At 45.4% G+C, this 12,723-nt stretch overlaps 1 protein-coding gene and 1 long non-coding RNA gene across 2 annotated transcripts in view; one reads left to right on the forward strand and one right to left on the reverse strand.

The window, feature by feature from the left end:
- Window positions 1–12,723, forward strand: part of abhd10b (abhydrolase domain containing 10, depalmitoylase b) — a 159,588-nt gene that overhangs the window by 93,582 nt on the left and 53,283 nt on the right. The window lies entirely within an intron of this gene.
- Window positions 2,362–3,112, reverse strand: LOC133470057 (uncharacterized). Its single transcript, XR_009785843.1, has 2 exons — window positions 2,961–3,112; window positions 2,362–2,687 (listed from the first exon to the last, which is right to left on the reverse strand). It is a non-coding gene; the product is annotated as an uncharacterized LOC133470057 (long non-coding RNA).

The following is a 12,723-nucleotide window of genomic DNA, read 5'->3' on the forward strand; positions in this document are numbered from 1 at the left end:
GCCTGTTATGCAACGTTGCTCTATTCCACCAGGGGAAGAAAAAAAGCACACAACGCGCTAATACTTAACACCTTGCTCGTGTCATGCTTGCATCCTTTTTTTGCTGCATGTTTTTTCAACAGTAAACAGAAATGTTTTTTTTTTTTTTTTTATAGTAATCCATTTTTTTGAAATGAATGCACTTATTTAGCCAACAAGTGCCTCATAATTGGCGTAAATAAACGTGCGCTGGTAGCTATGGTGATGCGTGTGTGGCGAGGGGGGCGCACAAACAAAGGGCAACGCCATTTTAAGACGTCCACTTGAGATCCGGGGGAGGTTTGTGGGCATCTCGTCCCAGCGTAGCCGCTCTCCCTTCGCCTCCGCTGGGCCGCGGTCCCCTCCCTCCCCCCACGGAGCTCCAGCGGCACCGGCGCTAAAACCTCCCCCATTGTCCTCCGCCGTTTGCCGGCGCGTCGGCTCTACGCGTGCTCAGCTACCGCAATAACAATGGCAAGTGCAGCACATGCGCACTGCGCGAGCGCCTTCCTCGCAATAAAACCCCCCGAATGAGGAACGCGTCTACTCACCGGAACGGCGTCGTCCATCCGTTTGCAGCCCGCGTTTCTAGCCGAACTACCGCAGAGGCTACAATCTAAAATATTATTCCTGGGTGTGGATGTTGGAGGTCCCGACGTGAGAGAGAGCAGTGCTGTAAAGCATGGCGGCAGCCTGAAAGAGGGCAGGTCGTCGTGTGCATCACAATGAGCGCAATCCCTCTCTCGCTCTCCAATTGGATCTCTCTCGCTCTCTCTCTCTCGCTCTCTCTCTCTCTTCACATGCACCCTCACACAATGCACACACCGTGCTGTAGGTTTTTTTTTTTAATTTGTCTTCTATTTCACCCCCCCCCCCCCCCCCCCCCCCCCCCCCGATATTTCGGATCTGCATTTTAGTGCAATCTAGTAATTGTGAATTATGCATCATGTTCAAAAGCTTGCAGAGGCGCATTCGCGGCCTGCGCTTGATGGCATCGCATGCAAATTCGAGCACAGGCGAAAAGCGGCCAGGTGCTGTTTCGAGGGCGGCGTCAGCTGGGAGTCCATCGGGTTGCATTGACACTGCAGGTGCAAGTGCTCAATTAGCACTTGATACCTATACAGTGGTGCCTTGAGATGCGAGTGACCCGATGACGTGCTTTCATTTATTTTTGTGCTTTTACTTGAGTGGTGTGCGGTCGTGGGGGTCTCGCTAGCGTTTAAGCAAAAACGGATATCTGAACACAAACTGCGCAGCGCATCACGGAGACAGACAATATACGTCTGACCTCAGCCACAAATGCCAACCTACAGTGGATATAAAAAGTCTACACACCCCTGTTCCAATGCCAGGTGGTTTTTGGGATGTAGAAAAAAGATCAATTATGTGACCTATGACCTGTATAACTCAATTAACGATGACAATATTTCAGTCTTGTATTTTTTATTTCCTCTTGAGAAGATTACTCCCCCCCCCGCACACACACACACAATTGAGTTGTACAGGTTATAGGCCACGTTAATGGTAGAAAAAGTTTTGAAGTAATTGACCTTGCTCTCATTTTCTTCTGCATCACCAAAACCTGGCGTTTGAACAGGGGTGTGCAGACTTCCTATATCCGCTCTGTATAGTGTGTCATTCCAGACCCACTTGCAATATGTGAAAATCTCCAATCTAGAAAGACCATATAATTAAAAAGATAACAGTTTAAGTCTCAAAGTACTCCCCCCACATGCGTTGAACACATTTAAACGTATGAGAGTGCACCTTTCGAATGCATTCTAAACATATTTGCAAAAAATGCAATAGAAAGTACAAACATTTACATTTATATATATAGTGTGTGTGTGTGTGTGTGTATATGTATGTGTATATAAATAAAAAGTATACCGGTATATACTGTAGCTGTATATATCACAACGTGGTGGCCATTTTGTCAATATTTCAATAAGGGAGGATGGTGTGTTTTCTCCACCCCCAAATGGTGTGTGTGCGCGTGCGGGTGACCCCATTGTGTGGGTTCATTGTGAGGAAGGAAAGCGTGGTGGTGGGGGTTCATGGGGACCCCGCATGGCAGGCCCGCTGACCCCGCGCACATGCAGAAGGGCCCTGGTGCCATTCATGTGTGTATTGTTCAGGAGTGGAACAATAGATACACACACACACACACGAGGAATTCCTCCATTTTGGAAGCTGGCAGCCATAGTAGCATCATCAGTGGATGTGGAGGTTGCTGCATTATATAAGAGCTGTCAGCACCAGTGGAAAAAAAATGTGGAAAAACATCGAACATATCACACGCAATTCGGAAGACTCAAAATAGAATGCTGATATTCATAAAAATGATGAAGAAAAGCTCATTTATTACGCCCTAAAAGTCACAACAAAAAACAAAGGTGCTTGATGATTGATGACTTTAGTTCCATGCAATTAGGTTAGTAGTTGCAAATGTGTTTTTGTACAACACTCCAGAATAAAAGCACATGCAGTATATGTGAGTTGTTGCGATATTCAGCAAATCCTGCCGCTGTGCGCTTTGGCCACGAGGCACTGCGATTGCCGAGCCGTCAGCAGCGCCGCTTGTGACGCGGCGCTCGCGTGCCAACGCGAGCGGGTCATCCGTGGTTGGCCAGCGCCGGCCGAAGCGGGCGGCTATTGCCGCTACCTATCTGCAAAATCGATGGAGGCTTTTTATTTAAAAAAAAAAAAACAAGACATTGCTCCTCCAGTTATTAGTACATTTAAATGCAATTTCTAAATTAAGTCATATTCAGATGCCGTCATACTTTTAATATGATACAATATACAGGACGGGCCAAAAGTATGGTATACGCTTAAAATGTTTGAATTACATATGTTGCATTAAAGCTACTCTGATAAATACAAAAAAATGACTTAAGTAACTGTAACGGAGTAAATGTAGCGCGTTACTTACTACCCACCTGTGGTTGCGTTGGCACAGAGCTGGCCATCGTGCCATCTGTGGCAGAACGGAGGACGACGCTTGGCAAGCTTCCGTGGGAACGTCCAGTGCACGGCGCCATCTTCAGGCAGAGGAGCAGCTTCGGTGACAGGCTGCTGTTTTGACTTTTGAGGTACCCCCCCCCCCCCCCACCTCGCGCCCCCACCTTTGGCTTCATCTTTATTTATTAGCTCCAGCTCACTGTGACCTTTTTGAGGACAAGCTGTAGAAAATGGCTAGCCGGTGACGTGTAGGTGGGGGACCTCCATGCGTTCGATGTGGGTGAAGCGGGCAGAAGCATAACATTAGCGGGAGGCCACATGTGCATGTAGGGCACCTGGCTCGCCGCCCTCCCCCCCTTTTCCTCTTCGTGACGCTAAATGTCAACCAGCGGCAGCGTGAGCAACATCCGCCGAACCCCCCGACACCAACCCGCTCCGTTTCCAATAGCGGGAGATCGTCTCCTCTGACTCACAAAGTCGTGTTTTCTCCCGCGCAATTACCGTGTTGCAGAATCGCAAAAAGCTTGTCACAGCACTGAAGTCGATCTGATCATCACGCCGAATGAAAACTCTCCTTGCGCATAAAACGACTCTTGATTTATACGCACAGGTGGCAAACTGGTGGCCCGGGGGCCAGATCCGGCCCACATCATTTTATGTGGCACGCGAAAGCAAATCATGTGTCGACTTCATGTTTCTTGTGAAAATACCAAAATTGGTGTCTTGTATAATGTTGAGCTATTGCAAGCATTTTATGTTACCAATCACCTTTTTGAAAGAAATGTAATAATAGTTGAATTTTTTTTTATTGGCTTCTGATTTTTAAAGCTAGTTATCCATCAATTTGTTGAGTATATATCATGATATGAGACAATATTTTATATGGGTTCACGGTCATAAGGGCCCTCCGAGGGAAGCCATAAGTACAATGTGAGTTTGACACCCCTGGTCTATCGGCTGTGTGCGACAATAAGACGGCAATCGCGCATGAAAAGAATACGAGCGAGTTTTCAGGCGATCGTGGAGGCAGAAAAGTTGGAATCAGTTAAGCAGGGTGCGCACATACCAATAATCAGGCCTAGTTTGAGCCCGTTCCCTCTCTAGTCATCAAAGGACCGATTCTCTGATTTCGCTCTAAGATTATCCGGTAGTATGGGGTGTGTTTAACGTGATTTTTCAATTTATTTTTTTTTTCCCCCCCTCTCCGATGTTCCTGAAAAATCGATCGGGGCTGACAATCGTTAAATGTTAAACCTGTTCAGTATCTCAAGTGGTACACACACACACACTGATAATCAGGCCAAATTTGATCTTTTTCCCTCCTTTGGGATTGTGGGATGTCTCTGAAAGATTATCGGGTGGTGTGGGGGAGTTGAGTGATTTTTCCAATTGGGGCCAACAATCGTGACTGTTAAACCTGTTTATTTAAAGCAGTGTACAGACATACTGATAATCCGTCGCTGAAAGATTATACTGTGTGATTATCCTGTGGTATCAGGTATGTATAGAGAGATGTTTTCCAGTCAGGGCCTATAATCATAAATGTTAAACCTGTTCAATATTGAAAGCAGAGCACACACGTACCAATAATCGTCTTAAAATTTGAACATTTTCACTTCCTTCTGATTAAAGGCAGCAAAAGACCGATTATTGGCTTATCCTGTGGTGATGGCTGTGATACTTCCCCCCCCCCTTTATGATCAAAAGTAGGCAAAGGATTTATCTCTGGACGATTATCCTGTGTTCAGAGGGATTTTTCCTCCCCGATCTACTCAACCTAACAATCGTAAATGTTAAACCTGTTCAATATTTATGATAGCAAATCCTTATGTCTGTAGTGCGCTGTGTTGGTCATCTGTGGTAGCCCAGCCACCTCCCTATGAGAGCTTTCAGCACACGCAGCAATTTTTATTCCTCGTCATGTTGGGTCTCTCACCTTTTGAAAAATCATTTGAGATGAGAAAAATCACAATGTGTGTAACCCGCTTCAGACTGACGGGTGCGTGCGGACCTTCTGATCCCCCAGTAAGAACGCTTGCGTACCAAATCAGCACACTTTGGAAAATACTTTTTTCTCCCCTACGCTTTGAGGAATGGGTCTGTTATCGTTTGTTTTTTTAAATTTTATTTTTATAATCCTCACCTTCTTCGGTGTTACTGACAGGGCGGTGACAGAGGAAATAACTGTTGTTCCCATTCCTGCAGAAAATATTGTTTATTAAGTAATGCAGTGTTTATGATTGAGCTGACTGACTGTCACACTTTTTTTTTTCTTTCTTTTTTTTATATCCCTTAGCAAACAATTGAAATACAAATAATCTGTTACAGCATCAAACTGTGGCCATGGGACAAAAGTTTTACTGTGCAGGCGATTTACTAATCATCCCGCTCGTTGCATTTTTTTGGAAAAAAAAATAAAAATGAACCCACTATTCATTTGATACGCTCTAAACTATGGTGGTCCATAATTTATTTGCAAGACAAAAAAAAAAAAAAAAAAGCCAAAGCAAACTCAAATCATAAGTGCAGTCAATCATTTTGATGCTCGGAACTCAAGTCTGGGACGATACGCTGACGTCAGACGTGAACAACGGTCTTCCTTTCGGAATAAGTGTTGCCGGTTAAGCATATATAATGAGCAAATCCTTCGATGCTACGTCTGCTTTGTAAGGTGACACCTGGCACGATATGCTAATGTCTCGCATGACATCATGCACAACAACCGTCCATTTTTGGGGGACTAATTGTCACCGAAAAGCCGCCCAAAGAAAGGCTCGCTGAACTGCAGTCTGGCACGATATGCTGCCATCTCGCAGTTGTTGGGATGTATTTAAGCAGGCCGTGTTTGCGCACGCTTGCGTTGCTATGATTGTATTAACGGCGTCGCGTATGTTTACCCGGCCGTGTCTGACTCGCCGACCGTCGGAATGAGAGCGCGCGCGTCCACGCCTCTGAGTTAACGCCGACACATGCGTCTCCATGGCAACAATAACGGTTGCCGGGCAACCGTGCTCTTTTAGGGACACGGGGAACAAGCCCGCAGGCTTACTATAAATACCGTACATACCTCGACGCTTCGGTGCGATTCGGTTAGCCCGATGCTAACGACGCTACCTCGAGCAGACTGGAAGCGGGTGTTTTAAGACCGGCGGCCATTTTGGCTCCCGCGCCCCCTCCCCCCTCCTCTTCGGTTGTAACACACACAACAAAGCATTCCATCAGCACCACCGCTGACATCACTGCAGTCAGCTCAGCTGTTTGCTAAAAATAGACAAGTGCCTATGCAGGAAATATTTAACTCCTCCTGACCCCCACGCCACTTGGGAGAAATTGATTTTTGTTTTCCCCCCCCCCCCCCCGGCTGGGAGGTGCTGAACCGTTGCGTTTTGCCTATGCAGCAGTCATGAAGTGAGTCGTATCATGCGATCCTTTAGAGCTTGGTTCTCAAACTGGAGTTGGCGGGCGGTAGGTTGAGGATCCCAAAAATTCATTAGCAGAAAATGATCTTTGATTATTTGAAAAAGTGTATATCCACCGCTAGGCTACACACAAAAAAAGTTAAGGATGTCGGGCTAATAACAATAATAATTTTTCAATAACACAAAACACAAAATTGAATATAAAGGGCAGTCTGTAAATATATTGTGTATATTTATATGTATAAAATTGTATCAAATGATTGCCGTTCAATATTATATATTTAATGACAATGATTTGAAGAATTTACTAAAATAGAATAATTTGTAGTGCAGTCATAAACAAGGTTTTTGAAGTGTAAAAGAAAGTGTCAGCTTGTCGTGCCCGACGTTAGAGCGTAAAGACAAATGTGAAATAAATTCTGCTCGTATTTATCTTCCTCTTTATTACGGCTTTTTTTTGGGACGACCCTTACGCCAACCGCCAGCATATTGTGCCAGACCTCAGTTCAGCAAGAATCAAAGAATTATAGAAGTATTATGTCTATTTCTATCATTTCCAGTGGGGAAAATATTTAAAAACCAATGGGAAACATGTTGCAATTGATTGCGTGGGCGGTTGCAGTCTCCTGGTCCAAACTCTCAGGCCGCCACGGGGGCGGAGAGCTGGCCAGTGTCCAGGACGCGTGCAGGGGGGGGAGGGGGCTGTGGGGCATGGCCTGGCATGGCATGGCGTTGCCCCCCTCCCAGTGCAGCGGGCAGCATTGAGCGGCGTGAAGGCATTCGGCGAGCGTGAATGCGGCTTTTGTGCGGGCACGGCGTGCCAGGCGAGCGCTAATGAGGCGGCTCTTTGTGGCGGGCCTCTCAACATCAAGTGGGCTGGTGGACTCATTAACCTGACTGCCGCAAATAAAGCAGGCAGGCACAAGAGACGCCTATGATAGCACACTTAAGGCCCCCCACCCCCTTCTTCCCCTGCGGTCTCACAGTGATCCTCTGCCTCTGGCCTATTTCAGGTGTCCCAAATAAGGACGGCCCTCTCCTTGTTCTGGGCTTTAATCCGTTGTTGGCTCCTCACGCTAGCGGCTTTGCTTTCTAGTGCGATTACTCAATCGAGTCGTAATCGCGCAAATGCCATGACACTTTGTGTTTATCGTCACGTTCTTTGCGGCGGTGCGGGAGATCCCGATAATGGGTAGCGTTGGTTTCGATGAGCAAATTCCACGCGCCATCAGGACTTAATTACGATTTTTATTAAAGTACCATTCTCTTGCCAATGACTCTTTATTCGATTGTCGTAATCGTGGCTCATTTGATTGTATTTGTAAGAAGTGAAACAAGCGCAAACTAAAGACTCAAAAGTCTGCCTTTTTAGGGTCCTCGGAAAACTAACTCCGCTGCGAGATTTTGTCCGATGGCTACCCAATCCCCAATCGGAACCTACGAAACACACGAGCTTACTGAGCAACACGAAATTTGCCAGGCGTAGTAGACAGACCCACAAAAAAGTCTCAAGAAAATAATGCCTTAAAAGACTCTGAGAAATCTGCCATTTCCATTTCAAGCGGCCATTTTCAGGGGTCCTTCAAAGACAAATCACCCATAGAGAGGGATTTTGTCCGATTGCTACCAAATTTGAGCTACGTATACCAGACAAATGGACGACACTAATTCACGAGGAATTTCAGTTGTGGTTGTGGCATGGTGGCGAAATTTGTTTGTTTATGAGCATTTGTGGGTTAAAGATTTTTGGAGCATATTTTTTGCATTTCCCAATTCTGCCCCAAGGACAGTTTGACACAGGTAGCCTACCATTTTATGTCTCTACAAATCTCGAGATCAATTAGTCCTAGAGATTTTGAACATTTGCCACCAAATTGGAACTACGCATACAAATAGCGAAGAATTGTAACTTTTGTCATTGTTTAGTTGGCGGAAACTGTTTTCAATGTGACATTTGGGTTGAATCCTTTTTCTGCCATCTTTAATCTTTAAACGGCATCGACGTGCGCTTCGCATTGATGCGGTTGACTTTTTGAGGTCGCCTAACCAAGCGGCGTCTGTCATAACGGCAGTCTGCTGCGGGTTGGATTTGCTAAATGGTTTCTCTGTGGCGTTTGGGAAGATGGCTGAATTATGCATCCGTGCGAAATTGGGTCACGAGCTGCTGTTGCGACGGTGTGCGCATCTTCGCATTTCTCTTCGGCATTTTCTAGCGCTTAGCATTAGCGCTCCTGGCCATGTACCATCCCCCGATATTGATTTTGCTGCTCCTGCCGTGTTGCGTTTGATATACGACCTGAGAAATTGCCCAAGCGTTTGATCATCTTGCTTGTATGTAGATTAGATACAGCAGATATTCCGGAGCCTCCCTGCTATTTTTCATGTTCCTCTGCATCCATTTTATGGCCTCTCATTGTCCTCGCAGCGCAGTGAAACGATTTTAATCTGGTGATGCTCGAGCGTGCTCTCGATAAGCAAACACTGACACGGGTGGGGTGGGGAGGGGTTGGGGGGGGGGGGGGGGAGGCAAGGAGGAGGCGTGTGGGGGCGCAAGGCAGTCGCCACAATGCGCCGCTAATCGAGCAAGGGAGCTCATTTTGCGAAAAGGAAATATTCATAGCGACATCAAAGAGCTCGCTGACAAATTGCAGATGAGCTTCCATTAATTAGACGGCGCTGCGCTAATGTTTATTTAAATGAAATTGCATTATTGATCGACCTCGGAAACATCAGCCTGCAGAAGTGCGCGTGTACCGCAAAGATCGTTGCTGCTGAAGTTGGAATGGAGCGCAGGGCACAGGCCACAGTCTTTAGTGGGAACATTGGCACATTTATATGGCAGGATTATAATGTACCATTGAAATCGAGAAAAACAAAAATGTTTTTCAAAATATATATATTTTCAAATAGATATGAAATAACCGAATAGAATAGTTGGTATAAATATAAAAGAATACAAAATAATATATCAATACCATAACAAATGTAAAATCAAATATGAAATAAAATTCACTTGGAAAATACAAAATTGCAAAATGTTTAATACTACAGTACATTAGCATTATAAATTGTCTATATGTATTAATGTAATGATACAATATAATAACAAAACTATACAGCTGCATTCTATCACAAGCACTATATAAATGCATAATAAAATATGTTAAAAAGTAATATTCAACGCTCAACTCAATTTTATTTATAGAACACTTTAAAAATAAATGAATAGAAATAGTTTAATAAAAATGTATATATACCTGCATAATATGCTAATCTAATGAATACAAAAAAATGAACTACAAATTATAATAAAATACCAATGATGTGAGAAATGTTACCATTATAGTGATGGGTAAAAAAAAAAGTGTAATAAATGAATATAATAAATAAATTGCATACAATATAAAAAAAGGTTGACTATATTTTAATAATAAATAAAATATAACAAAACTTCAAATAAAATGATTAATTACAAATCCTATTAATATATTGATGGTTGACTAATACCACACGCACACACACAGAGATGGTGACGGTTTGCACGCAGGACACCTGCACAGATGGCTGGCTGCCGTCGTCCTGCTGGACTGCTCACAGTGTTGGCCGGGAAGGAGAGTGAGGCAGGGAGGGGAGAGGGGGGGGGGGGGGAAACACACACACAAAAAAACAGTTTCATCTGACACACGCAGACACACACGCACACCCAGATAGGAAGAGAATATGTGCCTTGTCACTTAATAAGTCACCTGGAATCCACTCCTGTATTCATGGCACTCGTCTAAATATGTTTCAAAATGAGTACAGTAAAACACACGCACACACACACACACACACACAGTGATGAAAAATGTGAAGAGGAACACTTGATGTTTTTCTCCAAGATGACGGTTGCAATGGAGAGCTCTGACACTTTATTGCTGTCAGTCCCCGGGATTCCTTTCATCCCGTCTAATTATGACGGATCAGGGCCCCAGTTAGGTGTGTGTGTGTGCGTGCGTGCGTGCGTGTGTGTGTGTGTGTGTGCACGGCTGCAAAACGGAGTGCTAAAGCACACGGCTCCGAACCTAAATCGCATTTTCGCAGCACGGAGGAGTCTATTACGAGAAGGTCTCGGCTCTCAACAAGCGCATCCTTCACTGTTATTGAGTCTTCTTCTTCTTCTGGTAGCCTCCAGTCAATGCTTCGCTGCAACTCGCCTCCGTTCAGACTTTTCCGCCATTTCCAGGGCTCCTGCGAAGACGAGCTACCCCGAGAGATTTTGTCTGATTGCCACCAAAGTGGAACAACGGATTCTAGACAGATGGACAACGCTACATTGCGAGGTTTTCGTCATGCGTGTGGGTCAAATGTCATTGGACCATATTGTGCCTTTGAATATTCAGCCCCCGAATACAGTTTGACTTGGCAACATGAAATTCGGTAGGCACATCTGTCATGAGTAGACCCGCAAAACTTGTCCAGTTGCTCCCAAAAGTTCAACCACATACAGCGTCACAATCACTGGTTAGCGTGGTGCTCTTGCGCAAAAAGATTTTTCAGAAACAAAAAGGCAAACAAGGTATGGTGAATAATCCAAAATACTTAATTAACAAAGTAAAAAAAATATATATTCAAAGTAACAAACACTGGAAATAAACTGGCAACTGTGACTGACAACGACAATGAGCAGACGCAGACCGAAAGAAAGCAGAAAACTAAATACGAGCAATCTGACGAGACAACGAGGCACACGAGCGGCCAGAGGGAGCCGAACGGTCGACACGGGGGGCAGGGCTGGCGAGAACGGGTGCAAACCAAAACCTAACGAGCAAGACGAGCACATTAGTCACAAGAAAACAAGACATACCCTGAAAGAAAACTCAATTTGATGTAAACCTTATAAACACAGACGATGATGCTAGACAGATGCGCAATGTGGAATTGCGGACGACGTAGCGTCTCGCCATGCTTGTGAACCAAAGCTAGCGTGTTACACATGACATTGTATTTGGCGGTAGATTTCATCTCGTCCTCGTGTGACAGGCTTGGAAGCGCAGACATTTCCATGCTGGGAAGAACGCGGAGGATGAAACGGAGGTAGGAAAGCTCAGCGGCAGTCGTCTTCTTCGGCCGCCGTTTTGATGGAAGTCAAACAGAACGGCAGCCGCGCCGATTACGTGACAACTGCAATTCGCCTACTTAGTTCATCCGGCGTCGCGGTTTAGGTTTCAATTTATTTCTCTCCTCTTCGCCGGTCGCTCCAGCCTCCCCCGGGGGAAGCGGAGTGGTGGGGACGATTGGGAAGGGGGCTTGCGCACATACATGATGGAGCGATTTGGCGTGGGGGGAGGAACGCCATAAAGGAGCAGAAAAATGCCCGCGAAGCACATTCACATGTATAACGGCGCAGGTCAGGAAGATTGTGAAGTGTGTGTGTGTGTGTGTGTGTGGCTGCTTTTTGTTCACATGCGCTTGCATACTAAGCAGCTCCCAGAGGCCCTTTAGAGGCTTCAAATCCCTCGGCTCGTCATTTCTCGCCATTAGTCTTACCCGGCTAAGTGGGGTGGGGGGGGATGTGGAGGATAACGTGGCTACTGTAGCTCTCATCTGCTCTTCTCAGAGTCCAGCCGACATTCCGTGACATTCCGAGCAGCTCTCTGCTAGATACGCACGCAGCTGCGCATCGTATGGAGGGGTGGGAATCTGAGTGGTTTTGAAATTTGGGGTAGCGCCACATAGATGTTTATGAACTACTTTCCTCACCGTTGCGTCAAGGCCTGACCCTTAATTCACACGGAAGCCGCCGCGGACCTTCCGTCCGTTAGCATGCGGACGACGGCTCGCTAATGGAGCCAGACATCCTGCTCCCGCTAGCGGCCCAGGCAAGGTAAAAGGAGGAGGCGGTTGCGTTGGTGTACACGCTCAACGCAACCGCCATGATGTGTGCTATAAATAGAAAGTACAGTTGGGGGGGGAGTCGACCGTGTTACCCCACAGGAAATAAAGTGAATTTATTCGTTTCGGGCTCTTCGTAAAAAAGAGCTCGAGGCGATGTTTTAAGTCGCATGTTCACGTTCCCAACTCACAAATGTGTTTTTTTTTTTTTTTAAATGTAATTTTTAAAAATAAAATCTACAGCAATGCCTTGAGATACAAGTTTAATTCATTCTGTGATTTTCCAGTTGGACGCCACAATAGTGGTTTCAAACATATATAGTATATAATCCTAAAAAAATCGTTGGATTATCATTTTTCACATTTGTACTAAAACTAAATAAAGTGTTGGAGTGCATAGACGGTGTGTTACACGCTTGTTAGCTCTCTATCACTTTGCGTGTCATGG

This window comes from Phyllopteryx taeniolatus, chromosome 20 (assembly GCF_024500385.1).
Source record: "Phyllopteryx taeniolatus isolate TA_2022b chromosome 20, UOR_Ptae_1.2, whole genome shotgun sequence".
Lineage (NCBI taxonomy): Eukaryota > Metazoa > Chordata > Actinopteri > Syngnathiformes > Syngnathidae > Phyllopteryx > Phyllopteryx taeniolatus.